Source organism: Phascolarctos cinereus, unplaced genomic scaffold, assembly GCF_003287225.1.
Source record: "Phascolarctos cinereus isolate Bilbo 61053 unplaced genomic scaffold, phaCin_HiC Scaffold_2;HRSCAF=192, whole genome shotgun sequence".
In the NCBI taxonomy this organism is placed as follows: Eukaryota; Metazoa; Chordata; class Mammalia; order Diprotodontia; family Phascolarctidae; genus Phascolarctos; species Phascolarctos cinereus.
Window position 1 is genome coordinate 319,190,230 of NW_027555625.1, and position 19,725 is coordinate 319,209,954.

A 19,725-nucleotide genomic window follows, 5' to 3' on the forward strand; every position below is an offset into this window, starting at 1 on the left:
AGATAAACTCTTACTGATTCTGCTGATTCTCAGGTTTGCACCCTTTTATCCCTTCACAAGTCTCTCAGGGCCTCTTGTTTGGATTACTGCCTGTCCTGCCTGCCTTTGATCTCTTTCCTTTCTAATCAGTCTTCTATGCTGCTGCCAAAGAGATTTCTCTGCAGGTTAGATCTGACTGTGTCATGTTCGAAAAGTTCTAGTGGCACCAGGGTAAAATAAAACTCTTGTATCTATTTAGTATGGGAGAAGGGAAGGGGAAGTAAAGAGAATAAGCATTTGTATAGTACCTACTATGTGCCACTTTTTACAAATAACCCTTTGGGTAAATGTGTTATTATTCCCACTTGACAGTTGAGGAAACTGAGGCAAACATAAGTTAAGTGACTTGCCCAGAATCACACAGTTACTAAGTGCCTGAGATCGTATTTGAACTCAGGTTTTCCTGACTCCAGGCCCCACGCTCTATCCACTGCCTCTCTCTCTCTCTCTCTCTCTCTCTCTCTCTCTCTCTCTCTCTCTGTATATATTTATGTACATACACACATACATGTATATACACATGTATGCACATACATACATGCATATATATATATACATATATATGTATATATATATACATGTATAAAACTTTTTACAATCTGAGTGCTTTTCCAGATTGAATATACATTCCTTTCCCTTATGAACTGTATGTTCCAGCCTTCCTGGCCCTGTACATGACATTCAATCTCTTGTTTCTGTACCTTTGCACAGGTTGCCTCCCAGTCTCCTTCATTTTTGCTTGGCTTCTTTCCTCATTAGCCTAGCTGCTAGTGCTCCCCTCCCTCTGAAATTTCCTTTGTTTAGAGTTTGTATTTACTTATATATGTATATGCTGTTACCCCTGAAAGAATGCAAGCTTCATGAGGGCAGGAACTCTCTCTGTCTCTGTCTCTCTTTGTCTCTCTCTCTCCTATCACCAGGGCTTAGCACAATGTTTGTCATAAAGCAAATTCTTCATAAATGCTTTGTGATTGATTGGAGACTGTGTTGTTCCTAGATAGAAAACACTTTCTGAAGGCAACACAGTTACTAGCAAAGGTGGAATTTGAATGCAAGTCTCTTCTTCCAGGGCTTTTCAGCTTGTCACTTGGCCTCCCCAGGTGACCTTGGAGCTTTAGTTTTCTCACAAGGAAAATGGGAATGACAATACTGTTACTCCTTACTTCACAGGGTTGTTTGTAGAATCAGGTAAGGTAATTCAGGTCAGCAATTTAAGCCAGCATGCATTTATTAATTGCTTAACATAGGCAAGATATTGTAGTAGTTGTTGGGCAAAAAAATGTACAGATAACTTCTCTTCCTTTCTTCCTCCCATTCTTCCTTCCCTTCCTCTCTTCTTCCTCCCCTCCTTCCTTTCCTCTCCTTCTTTCCTTTTTTCCTTCCTTCCTTCCTTCCTTCCTTCCTTCCTTCCTTCCTTCCTTCCTTCCTTCCTTCCTTCCTTCTCTCCTTCCCTGCTTCCTTCCTTCCTTCCTTCCTTCCTTCCTTCCTTCCTTCCTTCCTTCCTCCTTCCTTCCTTCCTTCCCTCTCCTTCCCTCCTTCCTTCCTTCCTTCCTTCCTTCCTTCCTTCCTTCCTTCCTTCCTTCCTTCCTTCCTTCCTTCCTTCCTTCCTTCCTTCTTTCCTTCCTTTCTTCTTTCTTTCCTTTCTTCCTTTCTTTTTTCCTCTTTCTATCCTAGCTATCCATGCTTCTGTCTTCTATTATCTCTCTCTCTATATCTATCATCTCTCTCCATATGCATGCATTTCTAGCATGCATACATGTACATAAATGTAAATACGCAGTAATGATAGAGGGGAACCTATAGAACTAGGTAACCAGGAAAAATCACTTGTAAGATATGGCCTTTGAGCTGGGTCCCAAGGAGAGCAAAGATGAATATGGAAAGCATTCTAGAAAAGTGGGGGACAGTCTTTGTGGAGGCATGAAGGCCTTTGCAGAGATGGGATGTCATGTCTGGGAAACATAAAGTCAGTCAATTTGGCTGGAAGGGAGAATAATGGGAAATCAGTCTGGAGATATGTATTGTAACCAGATTATGAGGGGCTTTTAATGACAAACAGAAGAGTTTGGATAACATAGGTAAAGTGTTCTGTAAACGATAATGTGCTATATAAATATGAGCTCTTAGTGTTATGATGTCATCAGAAAGGTTAAGAACATTTACCAAATATTCCTACTTTTCACTTAATAGCCTGTTGAGGCTCTGTCATCTGTTAATTTATCAAAAACTTTTTTGAGTCTGCACTTTCCGTCTTTTGGGCAATGAGTACATTAAGTTTACAGCCCATTGTTTAAAGTAGGACTTTTATATCCCCCCAGAGCTTGCCATTCATACTTTAAGGAGGAGGAAACAAGTACACACTCTATGAAGGGGAAGAGAAAAGGAAGAAACATTTGTGGAGCACCTACTATGCAGTGCTAGGACCTGTTCTAAGTACTTTACAAATATTTTATTTGATCTTCTCCAACAACCCTGTGAAGTAGTTGCTATTATTATTCCCATTTTACAGTTGAGGAAACTGAGGCAAATAGTGGCTAATTGATTTGCCCAGTGTCACATGGCTAGTAAATGTCTGAAGCTGTATTAGAACTCAGGTCTTCCTGACTCTAGGCCCAGAGCTCTAGCCATTGTACCACGTAGCTATCTCTAATATGCTTCTATGATTTTTCTGACTAATTTGTGATTGGATACAGATACAATGAGATATTTCACATTGTTTTCTAATTTTTCATTCTTTTGGATTTGTTTTACAGTGTCTTGATTTCTCATAAAGTCACTGTCTTCCAATTGCTCTATTCTAATTTTTAAGGAAGTATTTTCTTCAGTAATCTTTTGGACTTCCTTTTCCATTTGGCCAATTTTTCTTTTTAGGGCATTTTTCTCCTCATTGGCTTTTTGGACCTCTTTTGCCATTTGGGTTAGGCTGTTTTTTAAGGTGTTATTTTCTTCAGTATTTTTTTGGGTCTCCTTTAGCAAGCTGTTGACTTGTTTTTCATGATTTTCTTGCATCATTCTCATTTCTCTTCCCAGTTTTTCCTCTACTTCCCTTACTCGCTTCTCAAAATCCCTTTTGAGTTCTTCCAAGGCCTGGGACTGATTCATATTTTTCTTGGAGCTTTGGATGAAGGAGCTTTGATTTTGTTGTCTTCTTCTGGTTGTATATTTTGATCTTCTTTTTCACCAAAGTAAGATAATATGGTCTGACTCTTTCTGTGCTGCTTGCTCATTATCCCAGCCAATTACCTGAGTTTTAAACTCCTTGTTAAGGTAAGAGTCTGCTTCCAATGTGGAGTGTACTGTCCCAAGCTTCAGGGGTTTGTGTAGCTGTTTTCAGAGATACTTGCAGGGACCTGTAAATTTTCAGTTCTTCCAAGGTGGTATGATAAGGGGCGAGGTGTTTACTCCTTTCCTGGCCTATGACCACAAGTATTCCTTTCTGTTCCGTAACTGTGAGGGGTTCCTCTCCACAGCCACTACAAGCTCCACCATGCCAATGCTCCTCCTCACCCCAGCACCCAGAACTGTGACCCAGATCCACACATGGGCAAAGCAAGAGATTCCTGCCTCAGAACTGGCAAAGAGATCCCTGCAGAACCTCTCTGATCAGCCACTGGATTCCCCCTCAGTCTGTGGGCTGGAAGCTCGGGAAGCAGCTGACCCCCCCCCCCCCCCCCCCGGCCAGGCTCTTGGGGAATGGAGCTGAAACCCCGCCTTCCTTTCTGACCACCGACAGAAGCAGACTTTTCCCACTGACCTTCTAAATTGTCTTTGGCATTCATGGATTGAGGAGTCTGGAAACCTCCACAGCTGCCTGCAATTCAGTCCTCTGAGGCCTGCTCCAGATTTGCTGTGGCCTGTGAGCCCACTCTGCGCTCCCAGCCCAGCACAACACACCTTTCCGATCAATCATCCAGGTTGTCTTGGGCTGGAAATTTGTTTCACTCTGTCTTTTTGTGGGTTCTGCTGCTTCAGAATTTGTTTAGAGCCATTTTTTATGAGTATTTGGAGGGGTTTGGGGGAGAGCTCAAGCAAGTCACTGCTTTCACTCTACCATCTTGGCTCCACCCCATTGGATACAGATACATTGGACCTTCTTGCTACCCAGGGCAGATGGAGACTAGACTCTTTTTAGTCAGTGGCATCACCTTCTCATTTAATCAGAGCTGTAACTAGGTGGACCTTGGTCCCAGAACATCAGAATTTAGAAGGCACTAATAGTATTCATTCTCCTTGAAATAGCTTAGAGAACAACTGAGCTTACCACCTGGCTAGCAAAGATGATTAGACAAAATAGGAAGCTTCTAGCTGATTTGCATCCTTCCTTAGGCAGAACCCCCTATGGTGAATCCTTCCCATTTAGCTCCACCCTGCTCTTAGCCCTTGCATTTGCCCCATGGTATCTGGGAATATCTTTCCATGATGCTTTGTATCCTGGCATTCACCTCTTCTCCCAGCATCCCCTACTAAATTTGCCTTATAAATTTTATTTTAGGTCATATTTTGTGCTGCTTCCTCCAGGTGCCATAGTTACTAGTTACATTTGATAGCAATTTAATAATGGATTTCCCCTATGTTTTGTGTCTATGCTTTGCCCTAGCTGGGATAGAGGGGCAGAAACAAACTGGTTGAAACCTCTAGTGGTCAGAGTTGTACTTCTTTTCAACGTCTCTGAAATCAAGGCCCTCCCTAGTTAGGGGGGCTGGGCAGGAAATCACACTGATAGGCTCCCTTTCTTCCTTGTTGGTTTGTATGGGAAATTCTGTTAAAGTGAGCAAAGGTAGCCTGGGGAAGGATACCATCTCACTGGAAACTGGGTATCCTACTATTTGACCTTGGTAATGGTGAGGTTGGTGGACTTCTGAGCTTAGTGAATGCACAAAAGCTCCAAGCTTCCTCCCCTTTCCCCTCCACCAACTCTCTCTCCAGTATGTCTTTCTGAGTCCCTGACCAGAGCGCTGGAGCTCAGTGCCCTCCCTCCTCCAGCTCACAGCCCAGGGCAAGCTTCCCAGTTCCCCATGCCCCAGGGACAAAGGCTCTAGCTAGAATTTATATCCCTGAGTGTGAATATAAATCGCAGGTGACAGATTTATGCAGTTGGAGCTCCAACAGAGGCTGTGAGCTTATTTCCTTAGCATCGTGCCTGTGTCTTTCCATTACTGTCAAAGGAGACCCCTCTAACCAGTCTGGTCCCAGCTCTGTCCCCAAAACACTCTCTTCTCCTTTCCAATTCCCCACATTCAGTTACTCCTTTCTACACACCTAGAATGTCCTCCTCTTATATTTCTATTCATCCAAATCCTTCCTATCCTTCAAGATCCCATTCAAATCCCACATTTCCCTTAATTCATTTGCTACCCATCTTAGCTCAAAGTGATGTAGAATCCTAGAATTTGGGGGTTAGAATAAAACCTGGCATTCATCTGGTCTGTCAGTATGCTTTGGTGGAAAGAGAATGAGCTCTAGGTGTAGATTCAAAGCCTTCGTCTGATGCTTGGTCTTTTGGCAACTCACTAAACTCCCTGGGCCTCAGTTTCCTCATCTGTAAAAGTGGGGTGGGGTTCCTACTTGATGACACCAGGCCCCCTTTAGGTTTACAGATATCTCATCCTTTGAAGGCACTTCCCACTGCATGCAGGAATCTATTCCTCAAGAGATCTCTGCTTTCAAACAGGTCGCAAAGAGCACAGTCCCTGACAAAATACAGCTTGTTTCACTGTGTGATAGTTTTGACTGTGAGACTGGTTTTCCTTATTTCAAGCTGAAATGTGTCTTTTCCTAACTTTCACCCACTGGTCCTAGATCTGATCACTTAGGCTCACACAGAATAAACCTCAGATCTAGGCCATGGGACCATCTTCAGATACAATAAGTCAGTGCTCATAGCTCCCCCACTCCTCCATCTCCTTCTCTTCTCCAGGCTTAACACGTTTGCCCAAAGATATGGTTTTCAGGACCCCTATCCTGATCGTCCTCCCCTGGACACTGGGTTTGTTTTTAAAATGATGTCCCCAGAACTGAACACTACAAATCCAAATGTGGACTAATTGTTACCGAATCTAAGACTGGTTACATTCTTTTGTAGGGACACTAGACTTTTACTAATAGCTGTTAGGCTCCCTTTAGCAGAAAAGTTTGCTCCTGTTGCCTCATGGTGAACTAGAAATCCGCCCAATCTTCAAGTCTTTCCCAAATGAACCTTTTGCTGTTCTATTCAGTCTCTGAATCATGTAATTTATTTTTCCTTCTCTAATGAAGATAAGACCTTAGTTCATATATGGAAGTCAAAGAAAAGACACAGAAAAGTACTGAGGGTCAGTGGTAGGCTTTGAGGGTCTATTTTCATATGTCTCTGAACCTCAGTTTCCCCTGTTGTTGTTAGTGAATCATTTTTCAGTCATGTCTGACTCTTTGTGACCCCATTTGGGGTTTTCTTGGCAAATGCAGGAGTGATTTGCCATTCCCTTCTTCAGTTTGTTTTACAGATGAGGAAACTGAGGCAAACAGGGCAGGGGAGTAAGTGACAGAGAGGTCCCACAGCTAGTAAGGGTCTGAGGCCAGAATTGAACTCAGTAAGAGGAGTCTTCCTGACTCCAGACTTGACGTTCTGTCCATTGTTTCATTTAGCTATCCCTTCAATTTCCTTGCCTATAGCAAGGTTCCCTCCAGCTCATATTTCTATGATCCTAGGACCTTTTCAGAAAAAGGTATTGAAAGAGCAACCCAAATGAGTCTTTCCCAGGAAACAAATGCGAGCATTCCTTGTGGGCAGTTAATAGGAAAATTATTTGTGATGAAAACATCTGTCTGGGTGTTTGTTATTTACATATTTTATTGTTATTGAAGACGGCATTTTTTTAAAAGAAGAAATAAGTAGGAAAGCAAGTTTAAAACAGCAGAAGTCTTTCTGGGTTGGTGTGGGTTCCTCTGTAGAAGTTAACCTTCCAAGCCTTGGCTCAGGACCAGAGATCAGATAAGGATAAAGGGAACTGCAGACAATGGTGCAGAGGCCCTAAGAAAACACAGTGGGCTGTTTCACACAATGACAGCAGCTGGGGGACACTCCTCTGGCCTTTGGTTTAATCATCTTCACGTGTCAAAAGCAGGGCAAAAGTTACAGAAACCGTTCCACATGATTTTGAGTGTTTAAGAATGTTTTCTGTACTTCTTGTGCATTTGTTAATAATGTGGGATTGAAAAGACAGAATGTGGGGGAGCTTTTGGCAAGGAGAAAATTCAGATTTAGCTTTGTATTTTAAAAAAATCATGAATTTGGCACTCATGAATACTAAGAACGAATGGCTCTTTCTCCAGCAATTCCCTGAGTGGGCAGGTGCTGCTGGCTCCCCTCTCTGAGCTCTTTGTCAATGCAAACATAAGTACTGACCAAGAGCACCTCCTTGGAATTCCAGGTCTGGGTCCGTCTTGAGTTTTCCCTCTTGCCTTCTAAGTTTCCCCAGTGCTCTGACTGTTGGTCTCAGGCCCAGCTGCGTTTCCTGAAACAGGGTTCACTTGGTTGCCCATGGAAACTCATTTTCTGCTGCAACTTCAGCATTTTCAATTCATTGTTGCTGCATTCGGCATAGGAAGGGGTCTGGGACAGGAAGTGGTCCAGAAACTCAAAGCTGCCACTATTGACCAGCCTTAGCAGGGCATGTGCTATGAATTACTTTCCCAAGAGTTGGGCTGAATTCCTTCTTCCACCATTTTCAGATGTGGCATCCACTGCCTGGAGGGGATCCTGGGTACTTACCAGGGAAGGCAAGCTCTGACAGGTCCTGCCAAGGTGCAAAGGCTTGGACTAAGGCTAGATGGAGGACTGTGTCCTATTGTCTGAGAATCTTCCTATTAAGTCTGTACAGATAAAGAATGTAACAACTTATTTTGGTTGGGTCTGTCTCAGTGGAGAAGGAGCCATACCTATGAACTCTAGTAAGATTAGACATATCCATTTGCATCTTAGTGCCTTAGCACCATTGGAAGTCAACATCAGGTATGTTGGTATAACTGGCCACAGGGGAAAGGAATAAGTACTTATTAAGCACTAACTGTGTGCCAGGAACTATGCTAAGCACTTTACAAATAGTATTTCATTTGATCCTCACAACAACCCTGGGAGGTAGGTACTATTATTTTTCCATTTTACAGAGCAGGCAACTGGGGCAGATAGAGGTTAAATGCCCTGCTTAGGGTCACATGGTTAATAATGCCTGAGGCTGGATTTGAACTCAGGTCTTCCTGACTCCCAGGCCCAGCACTCTATCCATTGTGCCACCCAAGGCTGAAAGTGGAACATGTAAGCAGAGAGAGAACAGAGCAAAGATAATTGACCACTGGACATAGGCTATAAGATCCTAGAGGCAGAGCTGGAAGGGACCCTCAAGGTCATCTAGTTTTACTGTTGAAGAGACTGAGGCTTAGAGAGGTTGGAATTTACCTGAGGTCACACAGGTAAGAAGCACAGAGCCAGGATTTGAAACTAGGTTCTTTGACCCCAAATCTAACATTTTCTCTTGGTTACCATGCTGCCAAGCTGGGCCTGGGTCTTGTTAGGTCTTATTGCTTGCTTTTAGCTGTATTACATTGACAAAGCAAAATGGGAAATAAAGCCACCTATTTGGGTAGAACTACTATTGGAATTAACATGATTGCCCCAACAGCTTCCTGCATTTTTCCCTTTCCTTTTGCTGGGAAGCTTCATCCAATTACCAAAATCATTGAGCTTTCTGAATGACTAACTCTAGGTTTAGGGAAGGTAGGTGGCATAGTAGATAGAGTGCTGGCCCTGGAGTCAAGAAGACTCTTCTTTCTGAGTTCAAATCTGGCATCAGACGCTTACTAGCTGTGTGGCCCTGGGCAAGTGACTTAGCCCTGTTTGTCTCAGTTTCCTCATTGATAAAATGAGCTGAAGAAGGAAATGGCAAACCATTCCATTATCTTTGCTAAGAAAACCCCAAATGGAGTCACAAAAAGTCAGCTACGACTGAAAAATGACTGAAGCTGAAAGCAAGCCTAGTCTCTCTTCTACATGACAGGCCTTCTAACACTTGAAGATGGCTAGCAGGATCACTTGTCTCTTCTTCGAGATAAACATTCACAGTTACTTCGGTTGATCTTTAGACAGCATGGTGTCCCAGCCCATTACCGTCTTGGTTCAATTTAATTCAAATACTCTCCTCTGAAGAACAGAGAAGCGAAGTGGTACAGTTGATAGACTACTGGGCCTGATGTCAGGAAGATTTGAGTTCAAATCCAGCATTGGACACTTACTGAGTGTGAGACCCTGGGCTAGTCACTTAATCTCTGTCTACCTCAGTTTCCTCAACTATAAAATGAGGATAATGATAATAGCACCTATTTCTGAGGATTGTAGTGAAGATCAAATGACTTAATATTTGTAAAGCTTTTAGCACAGTGCCTGTCACATAGCAGGCATTTAACAAATGCTTGGCCCCCACCGCCCAGGGCTTTCCAGCTTTAATTCACAAAATATGGTGCTTATGACTGAACATACTACTCCAAATGTCATGTGATCAGGGCAGAATATAGTGGGATGCTGATCCCCTTTGTTCTAGACATCATGCCTATTTAATGAAGCTTAAGTATACATTGCATAAGGCTACCATAGCCATGATGATACCTCATATTGAATTTGCTGTTCCTTACAACCTCATGATCTTTCTCAGATAAATTGCTGTCTAGCCAAGTTTACTCAAGTTGATTTTTTAAACCTAAGAGTAAGATTTTTTTGTTCATCCCAATCCAATCTTTTTAGATTCGATCTAATAATCTATCCTGTCAAGATTCTTTTGGATCCTGATTCTGTCAATTAGCCAGTGTTCAATGACTCCTCACTTTATATCATATACACATTCCATGGACACACCATCTCTCCCTTTATCCGAGCTATTGATAACATTGTCCAATAGCGCTGGGTCAAGCAGAGATCCTTGGGGAACTCTATGTGAGACCTCTTTCTGGAATGACATTGAATCATTATTTTTATCCTTTGGGTCTAGTCTTTTAGACAATTTTAAATCAATGCAACAATAACAAATAATTAATCCAAATCTCTCCAATTTTCTCATAAGAATAGTAAGGGTGACTTTTAATACTTCATTAAAATCCAGGTAAACTATAACCACACCATTCCTTTAATCTGTGAATTTAGTAACCAACTGAAAAAGGAAACAACATTATTTTGGAATGATCTGTTCTTGATAAACACCAGGTTTTAGCTACTTCTTTTATAATCATCACTTTCTAGTCTAGGTGTCACTAGCCATTCCTTGAAAAATACGTTGTAGAATGATGCCAGGAATTGAAGTTCGTCAAACACACTCATTTGACCTCCCCGCAAATTCCCTTCTTTTCCTTTTTTTTTTTTTAAATTGGGACATTAGCTTCCCCGCCCCCCCCAATCCTTCAGGACCTCTCCTGTTCTACACAGTCTTTCAAATATTACAGAATCATAGATTTAGAGCTTGAAATGACCTTATAGGTCATCTATTCCACGCCCCCTCACTTTATAACTCAGGGAACTGAAGATCAGAGGAGTTAACTGACTAGTCCGGGGTTAAATAGGTAGGAAATATCAGAGCTGGAATGCAAACTCATGTCTTCTGACCCCAAGTGCTCTTTACATTGTACCATGTGGCTCAGCAATCACACTTGCCTGTCCTATCAGTACTCACAGGACAAAATTCTGGAACTGGTGGACTTGAACTCCTCAAATGCACCATTTCTCTTGGTATCTCCTTACTTATGTTGGATATCACTTTCCCATTAGCCTTTTTTAAAATCTGTTCCCCTATCCCCTTAGGAAGAACCATATCTTCAGAAGGCCTATAATGAAGCATATTACCTAACTCCCATCAGAGAGGTGATGGATACAAGGTGAAAAAAGAGACAGGCTTTGAGCACAGCCATTTTGTGGACTAATTTTGCTTGACTATGCTTCTTTGTTAGGAATAGTATTCTTTCTTTTTCTCTGTTTTTAACTGGAGTGGAAGAAGTAAAGGGGGTTAGCAATATTAATGCCAAAGCTAAGAGGGTCTGAAGAGAACTGAAGGAAGTTCACCAGACAAGGAAAGTTTTTAAATTAATTTATAGAATCATTATATGCCTTAAAAAAAAAAGCAAATGGTATGAAATAGAGAAGTGGTTAAACGGGAAACAATTCATAGCAAATATCTCTTATGAGGACTTGGTATCCAAGATACATAAACAGTTAAAGATATGTGTACATATGTATACATATACATAGCATACTTTTATATATATATGTGTGTGTGTGTGTGTGTGTGTGTGTGTATGTGTATACACACACACACACACACATATCTATCTGTCTGTCTGTCTATATATCTGTCTCTCTCCAAAATCCATTCTATAATAGATAAGTGGTCAAGGATATAAGCAAACATTTCTGAAAAGAAGAATTTCAAATTATTGACAACCATATGAAAGAATGTCCCAAAGCAATAATAATATTGAGAAATGCAAATTAAAACAACTGTGAGGTTTCATTTCTTCTGAAAATTGTAAAAAATAACCAAAGATGGAAATAGTCAATGTTAGAAGGGTGTGGGCAAGCTAGTACATTGTTGATAGAACTGTTGATGGATAAACGAATGAATGATGGATAGATGGATGGATGGATGGACGGATGGATGAATCAACACAACTATTTTGGAAAGCAATTTGGAATTATGCAAATAATTTGCATGCTCTTTAACACAAAGATTTTATTACTAGGCTTATACCCCAAGGAGGCCATTCATAAGAAGAAAGTCTCCATATACACTAAAATATTGATAGCAGTGCCTTTTATGATAGCAAAAAAATTGTATACAAAGTAGTTTCCTATTGACTGAGGAATACCTAACTAAACTGTGGTACATGAATAAAATGGAATATTATTCTCCTGGCAAAAATGACAAATGTGATGAACACAGAGATGCATAGAAAATTGTACGTGAACTGATGCAGAGTGAAGTAAGCAGCTCCAGGAAAGCAATAAACAGGATAACTTCAACAATGTAAATGAAAAAAAATTAAAAAAGCCAATGTAAATGGAAACAACAACCACAAAAGAAGTAAAAGTTGCCAAATTATTTATGTGTCCTATTCCTTTGTGTTATAATATTTGTGAGTCTATTGTCATTCTACTAGACTATCTTTGAATTGATATAGATGCCATATCAGACTTTTCTCCTCTAGAGCCTTTGATGGTTTATGACAGAGCCACTCTCTATATATTGGCTGCTCTGGTTAACAACTTAAAAGTTCCCCACATGTATTTTAGACTCTCCTACCTCTGTGTTTTTTGCTTATAAAGTAGGAAAAAGCATCAAACTTGGAGGCAAGAGAACTTAAATTCAAGTTGAAGTTTCAGGGCTTACTAGCTGTGTTACCTTGGGCTAATTATCACTTTATTCTTCTCACCCTCAGTTTCCTTATCTATAAGATGGAAACCATTTTTTCCACTACCTACTTTACCTGGTTATCAGGAAAGAACTTTGTAAAGTTCTTTTGCAAAGAACTATAGATATGCGAGCTGTCATTAATGAATGAAAGCAGTGTGTGATAGGGGAAAGAAAGCTGCATTTGGGGACTTGGGTTAAAATCAGATGACCAAGGGCAAGTCACCTAATCTTTCCAGGTCTTAGGTTCTTCATTTGAAAAATGACAGGGACAGAGGATAAAGAACATTAAAAACTGTTGGTACCTGAGTCCAAAGCATATTTCTGCTACATAATGCCTATGTGACCCTGAAAAAGTCACCTAACTTTACTGGGCCTCAGTTTCCTTATCTGTAAAATGGGGGTTGGTCTAAATGAGCTCTGAGGTAACTTCCAATTTGAAATCTGTAATTCACTAGATGCTCTCTATGATCCCTTCCAGCTCTAAATCTGTTATTCTGTGATTTAGATTAACACAGACAGGATGAGTTATGGAACTTTGTTGTTGTTCTGTCATTTCTGTCATGTCTCTTTCTTCATGACACCATTTTGAGGTTTTCTTGACAAATATACTGGAATGGTTTGTCATTTCCATCTCCAGCTCATTTGACAGATGAAGAAAGTGAGGCAAACAGGGTTAAGTGACTTACTCAGGGTCTTTAAAGGAGGGAAAGATCAGCTGTAATAGGAGCAGACAGAGACAATGGGAATTGAGATAGGTCCAGAAAGATGTTCAGAGTTTTAGGAATGAGAAAGGAAAGGACTCATGTAGAATCATAGATTGTTTAAGCTTACAGATCATCTAGCCCAGCTCCTTCATCTTCCAGATAAGAAACCTTCAAAGCAGGCTCACAACATTGAGAAAGGCCTGGCAGAGAAACTAGACCAGGCATGCATAGGGCTCAGTGAAGACATGGGACTGGCTATGATGGAGGATCAATTTGTCATTAGAAGAACCGGGAGATCAGGTTAGAGGGGTCATGGTGGGGCCAACTTTGCTCAGTATCACAGTCAACTATTTGTTCCCATTTGATTTTCTACTTCCTCATTAATTTTGAGCTGCTGTCTGTGGCCCAAAGGATTTACAGAGAAGACGAGATGAGGCAGAAATCCCTCCTCCTCCTCCTCCCTCAAAGCAGCCCTTTGCCTCCACAGAACTGGGAGGTGGGATGGGGGACCTTGAGAACATCATGCTGTCCCAGGCCAAGAACACATTTTCAGCACGTTCTGTGCCCTTATCTCTTCCAGCTTCCTTTTCCTCTGGGAGGATCTTGACCTTCTACCTTCTTTTCCATGGTGTGTAGGGTTTGTTTGGATACAGCAAATCCCGGCTTTGGGCCACAGTCACCCAGAGGCCATTGCTTAATATCTGCCTGAAAATATCATGAAAGTAGCAGCTTGAGCCTATTTCTGACTACACTGGTGTCCAAGGCTTTCCAGTATGTCACCCCCATTGCTGAGTTTTATTTTTTGATGTATTGCTCTATTTAAGTTTTTGGAAGCAAGGTTAATGAGTATGGAGTTTCCCAACTCTGGGCATTTTCACTGGTTGTACTCCACATCTGAAATGCTGTCCCTCCTCAACTCTGCCTCCTGATTTCCCTGGCTCCCTCCAAGTCCCAGCTAAAGCCCCACCCTCTACAGGAAGCCTTTCCCTATTCCCCTTAATCCTAGTGCTTTTTCTCAGTTGATTATCTCCTCTCTGGTATATAGGGTGTTTGTAGATAGTTGTTTGCCTACTGTTTCCCTCTTTAGAATGGGACATCCCTGAGAGCAGGAATTGTTTCTGTTATTGTTTGTTTTGTTTTGCCTTGACCTTTCTTTGTATCCCCAGTGCTTAATACAATAGCTGGCACATAGTAGGCACTTAATAAATCTTTATTCAATTACTGAAGCTGGACCTTCTACCCCAGAAAATTGTTTATAAGTTTTTCTTTGGGAATCTAGAACAATGCCTTGATCTTCCCAGCTAGATGGTGTTGCTCCCTCTCTGAGCCTCTCTTTTCAGCCTCCTTTACTTCTCTGGGTAGAAAGTATGCTAACTTTAAAATTGGAGGACCTGGTTTGAACCCCAGTTTTATCACTTGCTATTACCCAAGTGATTGTGGGAAAGTACTTTGACCTCTCTGGCCCTCCATTTCCTTATCTGTAAATGAGGAAGGTTTAGACAAGCTATGCTCAAAATCTATGATCTATGGTCCTATGTGCTTTCCATATTCTAACTTGTATTATAGGTAATTGCGTGCGTGTCTCTTCCCCAATCAATCATCAAGCATTTATTAAGTACCTACTATATGTTAGGTGCTGGGCATATAAAGATAAATAAAGCTGTCTTTGCCCTCAAGTAGCTTACTTCTATTAGAGGAGACATTATTTATCCATATACATATGTATGTATACACACATACACATAACACACACACACACACACAAACACACACACACGATTAATCCAAGATATTTTCAGGGAAAGAACTAGCAACTGGGGGAGGTGGGAAGGAAGAAAATCAGGAAAGGCTTTACTAGACATTTGGCCTGATTTTTGAAGGTACCATAGGATTCCAAGAAGCTGAGAGGGAGAAGGAATGTGTTCCAGACATGGGGGAAAAGCCTGTGCAAAGACGGAGATGAGAGACAGAATATCATGGATGAGGAACAGAAAGAAGGCCAACTTAGCCTGACTGTGTGAAGGAGAGAAACATGATAAGTCAAGAAAGGAAGCTCGGAGTTCTTATAAAGGCCCTTGAGGGCAGAGACTATCATTTTCTATCTCTGTACCAACACCAGCAGTCTATACAGAGCTTTGTCCTATAGTAGAAGAGTAATAAATGAACCTTGGATTGGACTGGATTATATATTCTGTTAGTAGTAGAGTAAGAAGAGGAAGTAAGAAAGCCTATGGAGGTTGACAGTTCAGTGTATCTTCAAAAAGGAAAATAAGTTGGATGGAGAGAATTTTCCCATGTCATAGATTATTGCATATTCCAATGTTTTCCAGTCTTTCTGAGTAGAAGGATTCCTTTGTAATGAAAAAAAAAAGTGATAGATAATAGAATCAGTCAACTGACATTGTATATAATTGCAAAAAGTTTCTATGAATTCAGCATTCAAATGGAGTTAGAGACAGAACCCTGCTATTTTAGAGTAGAGGGAGCTCCCACGAGAGAAAACCCCTCAATGAATGCAAGTCAACACCTCTTCTGCAATTTGTGGTCTTTAAGACCATCTAAAGCATGAAGGGGTTTAGTGATTTGCCCAGGATCACAAAATCAGTAGGTATAAGAAGTGGACCTTCAACTCAGCTCTTCCAGGCTTTGAGTCTTGCTCTCTATTCCCTACCATGTACTGTTTCCCATTAATTAAGTCCTGTTTTTAACTGAATTTGTATTTCATTGATTAGAACATCCATACACTATTGACAACTACTCCATCCTTTCAATGGGTATGTGATCTCACTGATTCAAGTACTCCTTCCATGGTTATAGATAGTAACATATTCATACTTTCTCATCCTTTGTGAGTATTGCTTATCCTAAATAGAGGATTTACTTGTGCTAGAGGGCTTCCTATAGATCTTTTTATTCTCTCAATGTAGCACTTGGATGATCCATTTATTATCCCTTGATTTTATTACATGACTGATTCACTCTTACATTTCTGAAAAAATATATAATTTACACAACTTCTTGAACATCTGATAATTTTTTTGAAATATATTACAAATTGTTTACATCTATTATGTATTTCTTCTTTGTTCTTTGGATCAGCTACAGTTTGGTTTCTCTTACAATTGTGGTGTCCCATGATATGTGGACACAGTTTCACCGTAGCAATGTTGGTGCTAGAAGGATGAATCTGTGAGACATTTAAGGCACTGCACAATGTCTCAAAAGCAATTCTGCTTGCTTTCTCCTTCTGATTAAATTCTGGATCCAGTTCATTATCCATCTATGTTGCCTGGCCCAGATACACGTACTGATAGACTAACTTAATGGACAGCCAATCCAGCAATATGCCATAGTCAGGGCAATAGCCATTCTTTACACCTTTCCTACCTCCCCCCCCAACATGGATTGCATTTTTTACACATATTAACTGTGTGACTATAGGACAATCATTTAATCAATCATAGCCTTTGTTTCCTCCTATGAAGAATGGGAATAGTAATGTTGTGTTTGTTCAGTTGTGTCCAACTCTTTGTGTCCCCATTTGGGATTTTCTTGGCAAAGAGATTGTCACGGTTTGTCATTTACTTCTTCAGCTCATTTTAGAGATGAGGAAATTGAGACAAACAAGATTAAGTGACTAGCCCAGGGCCATACAACTAATCAATGTCTGAGGCCTGATTTGAACTCACAAAGATGAGTCTTCTTGACTCCAGGCCCAGTGCTCTATCCACTGCACCACCTAGCTACTGAATAGTAATGGCACTTACCTAACTGGGCTATTGTAAGGATCAGATGAAATAATAAAAATGTTTATTTGCAAACTTTAATGTGTTGCATAAATGTTGGGTATTATTATTATTATTATTATTAATTATTATTATTATTATTGATGGTGGTGGTTGTAGTGGTATTAGACTTATTTACCAAAAGTATATTTTCTTACTTATAGATTTCATACCTATTTTAATAGTTTCCTGGTTCATAGCTTGGCAATCACTAGTATATTCCATTGTCTGAAAAGCAGAGATGTAACTACAATGGAGAACCTGGGCTTTGTCCCAGGGTGCTGATATTTAGGGGAGTGCTGATAGTATGATCAATCCTTCACCAGTTTAGAAAAATGGATCTTTTTATTTGCTTAGCAAGAATACTTTATTAAAAAGGTATCTACCAGATAGTGGTTTCCTCCCTTCCCTTCCATGGTCACATGAAGATGACCTCCTTCTCTATAAATTTCAACCTACTCTCTCACTCTTCCCAGAAACAGTCTTAAGATACGTTGGGTGCCAACCTCTTGGCTAAATTGATGTGTTTCATGCGACTTGCATAGGATGCATTTTGTGCCATTTACCCACTTGCAAAAATCATTAGTTATAGCTCTACTGAAGAGCACTCCTTCTCTTTGCCTTGTTACAGGAAGTGTGAAGTACAGATCATCTCTTACCATAGCTCCCTAAGACCAGGAGCAGGGATTGTCCCATAGATAGGAATTAATATCAAAGACATTAGAATAAGAAAAAAATCACCTAATGCAACACTATCATTCTACACAATAGAAAACTAAGGTAGAGTTACCTACCTAAGGTCACAGAGTTAGTGAGAGCCGGAGGTCCTAGCTTCATTGAATTTAGATCTTATGCTCCTCACAGCCCAATAGAAAGGACACTGAATCAGGGGCCACAGGACCACTTATGTCTTACTGCTTGTATGATATTGGACAAATGACTTCACTACACCTCCCTGGACCTTAATTTCCTCATCTATACAATGAGAGGATTTGACTAGAGGAGTGCAAGGTCCCTTCTAGGTCTCAAACTGTGATCTTATGCACAGGAACCTGAAAGAAGCAACTATATTTCAAGGTCTCATTTTTATGACCCTATCCAATTTATGGACCCTAAACTCTCTGTTCAGCACCTATCTGGAAGCAAAAATTAATAGTTCAGTTCCATACGGAATAATAATTTCACCTTTCTCAAAGGTTTATTCTTTTTCTGTAAACCTTTTCCTTGGGATAGAAACTCCTTTCTTAAGCTACTTAAGCTATCACCTTCCTCTGTAACTCCTTTCTCTTATTAAGTCATATTTCCCCTGATAACTTCTCCCTATGCCAGAGTAAAATCTAATAGAAGCGTGTGACTATTTCCCAAAAGAAAAAAAAGCCAATCAGATCCTCAGGGCAAATTTCAAAAGGCAAATTGTGTTGATTTCAAGAAAAAGGTTTCTTATTTCTGTCATTCCCATATGATAATTTTTCCTTGATAATTACTTTCCTTCACCAAGTCCTAGTCCAATGCCTCATTGTGTTGTGGAGGTGACCCTACATACCCGTATACTATGCCATAAGATCTCAAACTCTTGCAGGTTCTCTACCTGTAATGCTGTAAAGGTTTTGTGTATAACCCCAATGACATAATATGTCTGCTTTTTGAGGAACAGCCTAGATAAGTAAATAAAGAGAGAGACAGGCTTATCACAATTATTCTGGTTACTATCTGATGAATTCTTTGGCTATGGAAACCCATGAAACAAATACAATACAAAATGGCCTACAATCTCACATGATGCCCTTTCACTGTGGCATTAATGGTGGCAGAATTGTGAAAAAGAGCCAGAAGGTGCTAAGAATTTTAGTCTGCCCATAAACATTAATTTAGCTATTGACAATTTAAATGTGAGATTTTTCTTTAGGGAGTGTACATGATTCTGGAGGAAGTGAATCATATAAGTCTTAACATTTTTGCTATGAATAAATATGAAGAAATGAGGAAGCCATAGTTAAATAGAAAAAGGTGGACTTCTAGCAAGATAGTTAAGTGAAAGGTCTTAGAAAAATTCAACTTCCCTTCATCATCTCAAGACAGCTAATAATGCATAAATAAGCTAAAAGAACAATGTCAACTAAAGGCAGGGAAAGAAAATCTTTATGTGGAAATCCATAGAAATAATCTAGCAGAGAGACTGAGGAACTGAGTCAGTCAAGAAAAGAATCTAATACAATGAAAGAATACTACAGGTTAAGATCATCCTAGGAGAAAATGTTAGAAAAAGAGACCCTCAAAACTTTATAAAATTTACAAAATTTACAAAAACAGAGAAAGAAGCCTCACTATGGTATTCCTTCAATGAGACAAATATAGTCCTGATATCTAAAACAAGAAGAAACAAGCTAAAGAAGGGAAATAAAGACCTATAGCACTCATTAGTATTGGTGCAAAACTATTAAATGCAATATTAGTGAAAAAGCTAAAGCAATGTGTTAAAAGAGTCACTGTGACTATGTTGAAATTACATAACAAATATAAAAATTGTTTAACCTTATCAAAAGCAAAAACATTATAAATCTTATTAGTACCAAAACAATGGATATCACATTATTATAGCAATAGATAAAAAAGAAGCCTTCGACAAAATTACTCAATTTTGTTTAAAAAAAAATCCACTGAAAAGCATGGGAGTAAAAAAAAATTTCCTAATATGATCAAAAGTATATGCCTAAATCCAAGAGTTAGCATTATTTGTAACAGTATAATCTTATTTTCCAATAAAGTTAGAAT